Genomic DNA, 11,907 nt, shown 5'->3' with positions numbered 1-11,907 from the left:
TTTTGGAACGATTTTGGACGACATGCTATACTATGAGTTTTTGGACCGATTTTGGACGACATACTATACTATGACGTTTTTGACTGATTTTGGACGACATACTATACTATGACTTTTTGGAACGATTTTGGACGACATACTATACTATGACATTTTGGAACAATTTTGGACGACATATTAAACTATGAAATTTTAGAACGATTTTGGACGACATACTATACTATGACATTTTGGAATGATTTTGGACGACATACTATACTATGACATTTTGGACCGATTTTGGACGACATACTATACTATGACATTTTGGAATGATTTTGGACGACATACTATACTATGACTTTTTGGACCGATTTTGGACGACATACTTTACTATGAGTTTTTGGACCAATTTTGGACGACATGCTATACTATGACGTTTTTGACCGATTTTGGACGACATACTATACTATGACTTTTTTGACCAATTTTGGACGTCATGCTATACTATGACGTTTTTGACCGATTTTGGACGACATACTATACTATGACATTTTGGAACGATTTTGGACGACATACTATACTATGACGTTTTTGACCGATTTTGGACGACATGCTATACTATGACGTTTTTGACCGATTTTGGACTACATGCTATACTATGAGTTTTTGGACCGATTTTGGACGACATACTATACTATGACGTTTTTGACTGATTTTGGACGACATACTATACTATGACGTTTTTGACCGATTTTGGACAACATACTATACTATGACGTTTTGGACCGATTTTGGACGACATACTATACTATGACGTTTTTGACTGATTTTGGACGACATACTATGACTTTTTGGAACGATTTTGGACGACATATTAAACTATGAAATTTTAGAACGATTTTGGACGACATACTATACTATGACTTTTGACCGATTTTGGACGACATACTATACTATGACTTTTTGACCGATTTTGGACGACATACTATACTATGACTTTTTTGACCAATTTTGGACGACATGCTATACTATGACTTTTTTGACCGAATTTGGACGACATACTATACTATGACATTTTGGAACGATTTTGGACGACATACTATACTATGACGTTTTTGACCGATTTTGGACGACATACTATACTATGACATTTTGGAATGATTTTGGACGACATACTATACTATGACATTTTGGACCAATTTTGGACGACATACTATACTATGACGTTTTTGACCGATTTTGGACGACATACTATACTATGACGTTTTTGACCGATTTTGGACGACATACTATACTATGACGTTTTTGACCGATTTTGGACGACATACTATACTATGACTTTTTTGACCAAATTTGGACGTCATGCTATACTATGACGTTTCTGACCGATTTTGGACGACATACTATACTATGACTTTTTTGACCAATTTTGGACGACAAAGTATAGATCGTGAATAGATGACTATTAGGAGAAAAAGGTTGGTGTAGTGGTTAGTACTCATGCCTTTGACCTAGGAGACTGGGGTTCAATCCCTGGCTGTAACAAAGAAACTCTGTACTATCACCCTTTACGACATACTATACTTTGACTTATGGGACCGATTTTGGACAACATACTATACTATGACTTTTTTGGATGACATACTATACTATGACTTTTTTGACCAATTTTGGACGACATACTATACTATGACTTTTTGGACCGATTTTGGACGACATGCTATACTATGACTTTTTGGAACGATTTTGGACGACATGCTATACTATGAGTTTTTGGACCGATTTTGGACGACATACTATACTATGACGTTTTTGACTGATTTTGGACGACATACTATACTATGACTTTTTGGAACGATTTTGGACGACATACTATACTATGACATTTTGGAACGATTTTGGACGACATACTATACTATGACGTTTTTGACCGATTTTGGACGACATACTACACTATGACGTTTTTGACCGATTTTGGACGACATACTATACTATGACTTTTTGGACCGATTTTGGACGACATACTTTACTATGAGTTTTTGGACCAATTTTGGACGACATGCTATACTATGACGTTTTTGACCGATTTTGGACGTCATGCTATACTATGACGTTTTTGACCGATTTTGGACGACATACTATACTATGACATTTTGGACCAATTTTGGACGACATGCTATACTATGACGTTTGTGACCGATTTTGGACGACATACTATACTATGACGTTTTTGACCGATTTTGGACGACATACTATACTATGACGTTTTTGACGATTTTGGACGACATACTATACTATGACTTTTTTGACCGATTTTGGACGACATACTATACTATGACTTTTTTGACCAATTTTGGACGTCATGCTATACTATGACGTTTTTGACCGATTTTGGACGACATACTATACTATGACATTTAGGACCAATTTTGGACGACATGCTATACTATGACGTTTTTGACCGATTTTGGACGACATACTATACTATGACTTTTTTGACTAATTTTGGACGTCATGCTATACTATGACGTTTTTGACCGATTTTGGACGACATACTATACTATGACATTTTGGACCGATTTTGGACGACATACTATACTATGACGTTTTTGACCGATTTTGGACGACATGCTATACTATGACGTTTTTGACCGATTTTGGACTACATGCTATACTATGAGTTTTTGGACCGATTTTGGACGACATACTATACTATGACGTTTTTGACTGATTTTGGACGACATACTATACTATGACGTTTTTGACCGATTTTGGACAACATACTATACTATGACGTTTTGGACCGATTTTGGACGACATACTATACTATGACGTTTTTGACTGATTTTGGACGACATACTATACTATGACTTTTTGGAACGATTTTGGACGACATATTAAACTATGAAATTTTAGAACGATTTTGGACGACATACTATACTATGACTTTTTTGACCAAATTTGGACGTCATGCTATACTATGACGTTTCTGACCGATTTTGGACGACATACTATACTATGACTTTTTTGACCAATTTTGGACGACAAAGTATAGATCGTGAATAGATGACTATTAGGAGAAAAAGGTTGGTGTAGTGGTTAGTACTCATGCCTTTGACCAAGGAGACTGGGGTTCAATCCCTGGCTGTAACAAAGAAACTCTGTACTATCACCCTTTACGACATACTATACTTTGACTTATGGGACCGATTTTGGACAACATACTATACTATGACTTTTTTGGATGACATACTATACTATGACTTTTTTGACCAATTTTGGACGACATACTATACTATGACTTTTTGGACCGATTTTGGACGACATGCTATACTATGACTTTTTGGAACGATTTTGGACGACATGCTATACTATGAGTTTTTGGACCGATTTTGGACGACATACTATACTATGACGTTTTTGACTGATTTTGGACGACATACTATACTATGACATTTTGGACCGATTTTGGACGACATACTATACTATGACATTTTGGAATGATTTTGGACGACATACTATACTATGACGTTTTTGACCGATTTTGGACGACATACTACACTATGACGTTTTTGACCGATTTTGGACGACATACTATACTATGACTTTTTGGACCGATTTTGGACGACATACTTTACTATGAGTTTTTGGACCAATTTTGGACGACATGCTATACTATGACGTTTTTGACCGATTTTGGACGACATACTATACTATGACTTTTTTGACCAATTTTGGACGTCATGCTATACTATGACGTTTTTGACCAATTTTGGACGACATACTATACTATGACTTTTTGGACCGATTTTGGACGACATGCTATACTATGACTTTTTTGACCGATTTTGGACGACATACTATACTATGACTTTTTTGACCAATTTTGGACGTCATGCTATACTATGACGTTTTTGACCGATTTTGGACGACATACTATACTATGACATTTTGGACCAATTTTGGACGACATGCTATACTATGACGTTTGTGACCGATTTTGGACGACATACTATACTATGACGTTTTTGACCGATTTTGGACGACATACTATACTATGACGTTTTGGACCGATTTTGGACGACATACTATACTATGACGTTTTTGACTGATTTTGGACGACATACTATACTATGACTTTTTGGAACGATTTTGGACGACATATTAAACTACGAAATTTTAGAACGATTTTGGACGACATACTATACTATGACTTTTGACCGATTTTGGACGACATACTATACTATGACTTTTTGACCGATTTTGGACGACATACTATACTATGACTTTTTTGACCAATTTTGGACGACATGCTATACTATGACTTTTTTGACCGAATTTGGACGACATACTATACTATGACATTTTGGAACGATGTTGGACGACATACTATACTATGACGTTTTTGACCGATTTTGGACGACATACTATACTATGACATTTTGGACCGATTTTGGACGACATACTATACTATGACGTTTTTGACCGATTTTGGACGACATACTATACTATGACGTTTTTGACCGATTTTGGACGACATACTATACTATGACTTTTTTGACCAAATTTGGACGTCATGCTATACTATGACGTTTTTGACCGATTTTGGACAACATACTATACTATGACTTTTTTGACCAATTTTGGACGTCATGCTATACTATGACGTTTCTGACCGATTTTGGACGACATACTATACTATGACTTTTTTGACCAATTTTGGACGACAAAGTATAGATGGTGAATAGATGACTATTAGGAGAAAAAGGTTGGTGTAGTGGTTACTACTCATGCCTTTGACCTAGGAGACTGGGGTTCAATCCCTGGCTGTAACAAAGAAACTCTGTACTATCACCCTTTACGACATACTATACTATGACTTATGGGGCCGATTTTGGACAACATACTATACTATGACTTTTTTGGATGACATACTATACTATGACTTTTTTGACCAATTTTGGACGACATACTATACTATGACTTTTTGGACCGATTTTGGACGACATGCTATACTATGACTTTTTGGAACGATTTTGGATGACATACTATACTATGACGTTTTTGACCGATTTTGGACGACATACTATACTATGACGTTTTTGACCGACTTTGGACGACATACTATACTATGACTTTTTTGACCAATTTTGGACGACATACTATACTATGACTTTTTGGACCGATTTTGGACGACATGCTATACTATGACGTTTTTGACCGATTTTGGACGACAAAGTATACTATGACTTTTTTGACCAATTTTGGACGTCATGCTATACTATGACGTTTCTGACCGATTTTGGACGACATACTATACTATGACTTTTTTGACCAATTTTGGACGACAAAGTATAGATGGTGAATAGATGACTATTAGGAGAAAAAGGTTGGTGTAGTGGTTACTACTCATGCCTTTGACCTAGGAGACTGGGGTTCAATCCCTGGCTGTAACAAAGAAACTCTGTACTATCACCCTTTACGACATACTATACTATGACTTATGGGGCCGATTTTGGACAACATACTATACTATGACTTTTTTGGATGACATACTATACTATGACTTTTTTGACCAATTTTGGACGACATACTATACTATGACTTTTTGGACCGATTTTGGACGACATGCTATACTATGACTTTTTGGAACGATTTTGGATGACATACTATACTATGACGTTTTTGACCGATTTTGGACGACATACTATACTATGACGTTTTTGACCGACTTTGGACGACATACTATACTATGACTTTTTTGACCAATTTTGGACGACATACTATACTATGACTTTTTGGACCGATTTTGGACGACATGCTATACTATGACGTTTTTGACCGATTTTGGACGACAAAGTATAGATGGTGAATAGATGACAATTAGGAGAAAAAGGTTGGTGTAGTGGTTAGTACTCATGCCTTTGACCTAGGAGACCGGGGTTCAATCCCTGGCTGTAACAAAGAAACTCTGTACTATGACCCTTTACGACATTCTATGACTTATGGGACCGATTTTGGACAACATACTATACTATGACTTTTTTGGACGACATACTATACTATGACGATTTTGGACGACATACTATACTATGACTTTTTTGACCGATTTTGCACGACATACTATACTATGACTTTTTTGAGCGATTTTGGACGACATACTATACTATGACTTTTTGGACCAATTTTGGACGACATACTATACTATGACTTTTTTGACCGATTTTGCACGACAAACTATACTATGACATTTTGGAACGATTTTGGACGACATGCTATACTATGACTTTTTTGACCGAATTTGGACGACATACTATACTAAGACATTTTGGAACGATTTTGGACGACATAGTATAGATGGTGAATAGATGACTATTAGGAGAAAAAGGTCTGTGTAGTGGTTAGTACTCATGCCTTTGACCTAGGAGACTGGGGTTCAATCCCTGGCTTTAACAAAGAAACTCTGTACTATCACCCTTTACGAGATACTATACTATGACTTATGGGACCGATTTTGGACAACATACTATACTATGACTTTTTTCGATGACATACTATACTATGACTTTTTTGACCAATTTTGGACGACATACTATACTATGACTTTTTGGACCGATTTTGGACGATATGCTATACTATGACTTTTTGGACCGATTTTGGACTACATACTATACTATGACGTTTTGGAACGATTTTGGACGACATACTATACTATGACTTTTTTCACCGATTATGGACGACATACTATACTATGACATTTTTGACCGATTTTGGACAACATGCTATACTATGACGATTTTGGACGACATACTATACTATGACTTTTTGACCGATTTTGCACGACATACTATACTATGACTTTTTGACCGATTTTGGACAACATACTATGACTTTTTGACCAATTTTGGACGACATACTATACTATGACTTTTTTGACCAATTTTGGACGACATACTATACTATGACTTTTTGGACCGATTTTGGACAACATACTATGACTTTTTGACCAATTTTGGACGACATACTATACTATGACTTTTTTGACCAATTTTGGACGACATACTATACTATGACTTTTTTGACCAATTTCGGACGACATACTATACTATGACATTTTTGACCGATTTTGCACGACCTACTATACTATGACTTTTTTGACCAATTTTGGATGACATGCTATACTATGACTTTTTTGACCGAATTTGGACGACATACTATACTATGACATTTTGGAACGATTTTGGACGACATACTATACTATGACGTTTTTGACCGATTTTGGACGACATACTATACTATGACATTTTGGAATGATTTTGGACGACATACTTTACTATGAGTTTTTGGACCAATTTTGGGTGTCATGCTATACTATGACTTTTTTGACCGAATTTGGACGACATACTATACTAAGACATTTTGGAACGATTTTGGACGACATACTATACTATGACGTTTTTGACCGATTTTGGACGACATACTATACTATGACGTTTTTGACCGATTTTGGACGACATACTATACTATGACGTTTTTGACCGATTTTGGACGACATACTATACTATGACGTTTTTGACCGATTTTGGACGACATACTATACTATGACGTTTTTGACCGATTTTGGACGACATACTATACTATGACGTTTTTGACCGATTTTGGACGACATACTATACTATGACTTTTTTGACCAATTTTCGACAACATGATATACTATGAAGTTTTTGACCGATTTTGGATGACATACTATACTATGACTTTTTTGACCGATTTTGCACGACATACTATACTATGACATTTTGGAACGATTTTGGACGACATACTATACTATGACTTTTTTGACCAATTTTGGACGACATACTATACTATGACTTTTTTGACCAATTTCGGACGACATACTATACTATGACATTTTTGACCGATTTTGCACGACCTACTATACTATGACTTTTTTGACCAATTTTGGATGACATGCTATACTATGACTTTTTTTACCGAATTTGGACGACATACTATACTATGACTTTTTGGACCGATTTTGGACAACATACTATACTATGACGTTTTTGACCGATTTTGGACGACATACTATACTATGACGTTTTTGACCGATTTTGGACGACATACTATACTATGACGTTTTTGACCGATTTTGGACGACATACCATACTATGACGTTTTTGACCGATTTTGCACGACATACTATACTATGACTTTTTTGACCGATTTTGGACAACATACTATGACTTTTTGACCAATTTTGGACAACATACTATGACTTTTTGACCAATTTTGGACGACATACTATACTATGACTTTTTTGACCAATTTTGGACGAGATACTATACTATGACTTTTTTGACCAATTTTGGACGAGATACTATACTATGACTTTTTTGACCAATTTCGGACGACATACTATACTATGACATTTTTGACCGATTTTGCACGACCTACTATACTATGACTTTTTTGACCAATTTTGGATGACATGCTATACTGTGACTTTTTTGACCGAATTTGGACGACATACTATACTATGACATTTTGGAACGATTTTGGACAACATACTATACTATGACGTTTTTGACCGATTTTGGACGACATACTATACTATGACGTTTTTGACCGATTTTGGACGACATACTATACTATGACATTTTGGAATGATTTTGGACGACATACTATATACTATGACGTTTTTGACCGATTTTGGACGACATACTATACTATGACGTTTTTGACCGATTTTGGACGACATACTATGCTATGAGTTTTTGGACCGATTTTGGACGACATACTATACTATGACTTTTTGGACCGATTTTGGACTACATACTATACTATGACATTTCTGACCGATTTTGGACAACATGCTATACTATGACGATTTTGACCGATTTTGGACGACATACTATACTATGACTTTTTTGACCGATTTTGGACAACATACTATGACTTTTTGACCAATTTTGGACGACATAATATACTATGACTTTTTTGACCAATTTTGGACGACATACTATACTATGACTTTTTTGACCAATTTCGGACGACATACTATGACTTTTTGACCAATTTTGGACGACATACTATACTATGACTTTTTTGACCGATTTTGCACGACCTACTATACTATGACTTTTTTGACCAATTTCGGACGACATACTATACTATGACATTTTTGACCGATTTTGCACGACATACTATACTATGACGTTTTTGACCGATTTTGGACGACATACTATACTATGACGTTTTTGACCGATTTTGGACGACATACTATACTATGACGTTTTGGAACGATTTTGGACGACATACTACATACTATGACTTTTTGACCAATTTTGGACGACATACTATACTATGACTTTTTTGACCAATTTTGGACGACATACTATACTATGACTTTTTTGACCAATTTCGGACGACATACTATACTATGACATTTTGGACCGATTTTGGACGACATACTATACTATGAGTTTTTGGACCAATTTTGGACGACATACTATACTATGACATTTTTGACCGATTTTGCACGACCTACTATACTATGACTTTTTTGACCAATTTTGGATGACATGCTATACTATGACTTTTTTGACCGAATTTGGACGACATACTATACTATGACATTTTTGACCGATTTTGCACGACCTACTATACTATGACTTTTTTGACCAATTTTGGATGACATGCTATACTATGACTTTTTTGACCGAATTTGGACGACATACTATACTATGACATTTTGGAACGATTTTGGACGACATACTATACTATGACGTTTTTGACCGATTTCGGACGACATACTATACTATGACGTTTTTGACCGATTTTGGACGACATACTATACTATGACATTTTGGAATGATTTTGGACGACATACTATATACTATGACGTTTTTGACCGATTTTGGACGACATGCTATACTATGACGTTTTTGACCGATTTTGGACGACATACTATACTATGACGTTTTTGACCGATTTTGGACGACATACTATACTATGACATTTTGGAATGATTTTGGACGACATACTATACTATGACAATTTGGACCAATTTTGGGCGACATACTATACTATGACGTTTTTGACCGATTTTGGACGACATACTATACCATGACTTTTTGACCGATTTTGCACGACATACTATACTATGACATTTTGGAACGATTTTGGACGACATACTATACTATGACTTTTTTGACCAATTTTGGACGACATACTATACTATGACTTTTTTGACCGATTTTGCACGACATACTATACTATGACATTTTGGAACGATTTTGGACGACATGCTATACTATCAGTTTTTGGACCGATTTTGCACGACATACTAAACTATGACTTTTTGGACCGATTTTGGACGACATACTATACTATGACGTTTTTGACCGATTTTGGACGACATACTATACTCTGACTTGTTGGACCAATTTTGGACGACATACTATACTATGAGTTTTTGGACCAATTTTGGACGACATACTATACTATGACTTTTTGGACCGATTTTGCACGACATACTATACTATGACTTTTTTGACCAATTTTGGACGACATGCTATACTATGACGTTTTTGACCGATTTTGGACGACATACTATACTATGACTTTTATGACCAATTTTGCACGACATACTATACTATGACATTTTGACCAATTTTGGACGACATACTATACTATGAGTTTTTGGACCAATTTTGGACGACATACTATACTATGACATTTTTGACCGATTTTGCACGACCTACTATACTATGACTTTTTTGACCAATTTTGGATGACATGCTATACTATGACTTTTTTGACCGAATTTGGACGACATACTATACTATGACATTTTTGACCGATTTTGCACGACCTACTATACTATGACTTTTTTGACCAATTTTGGATGACATGCTATACTATGACTTTTTTGACCGAATTTGGACGACATACTATACTATGACATTTTGGAACGATTTTGGACGACATACTATACTATGACGTTTTTGACCGATTTCGGACGACATACTATACTATGACGTTTTTGACCGATTTTGGACGACATACTATACTATGACATTTTGGAATGATTTTGGACGACATACTATATACTATGACGTTTTTGACCGATTTTGGACGACATGCTATACTATGACGTTTTTGACCGATTTTGGACGACATACTATACTATGACAATTTGGACCAATTTTGGGCGACATACTATACTATGACGTTTTTGACCGATTTTGGACGACATACTATACCATGACTTTTTGACCGATTTTGCACGACATACTATACTATGACATTTTGGAACGATTTTGGACGACATACTATACTATGACTTTTTTGACCAATTTTGGACGACATACTATACTATGACTTTTTTGACCGATTTTGCACGACATACTATACTATGACATTTTGGAACGATTTTGGACGACATGCTATACTATCAGTTTTTGGACCGATTTTGCACGACATACTAAACTATGACTTTTTGGACCGATTTTGGACGACATACTATACTATGACGTTTTTGACCGATTTTGGACGACATACTATACTCTGACTTGTTGGACCAATTTTGGACGACATACTATACTATGAGTTTTTGGACCAATTTTGGACGACATACTATACTATGACTTTTTGGACCGATTTTGCACGACATACTATACTATGACTTTTTTGACCAATTTTGGACGACATGCTATACTATGACGTTTTTGACCGATTTTGGACGACATACTATACTATGACTTTTATGACCAATTTTGCACGACATACTATACTATGACATTTTGACCAATTTTGGACGACATACTATACTATGACTTTTTTGACCGATTTTGGACAACATACTATGACTTTTTGACCAATTTTGGACGACATACTATACTATGACTTTTTGACCAATTT

The sequence above is a fragment of the Solea solea genome, chromosome 5 (assembly GCF_958295425.1).
Source record: "Solea solea chromosome 5, fSolSol10.1, whole genome shotgun sequence".
In the NCBI taxonomy this organism is placed as follows: Eukaryota; Metazoa; Chordata; class Actinopteri; order Pleuronectiformes; family Soleidae; genus Solea; species Solea solea.
This window is presented reverse-complemented; position numbering follows the sequence as displayed.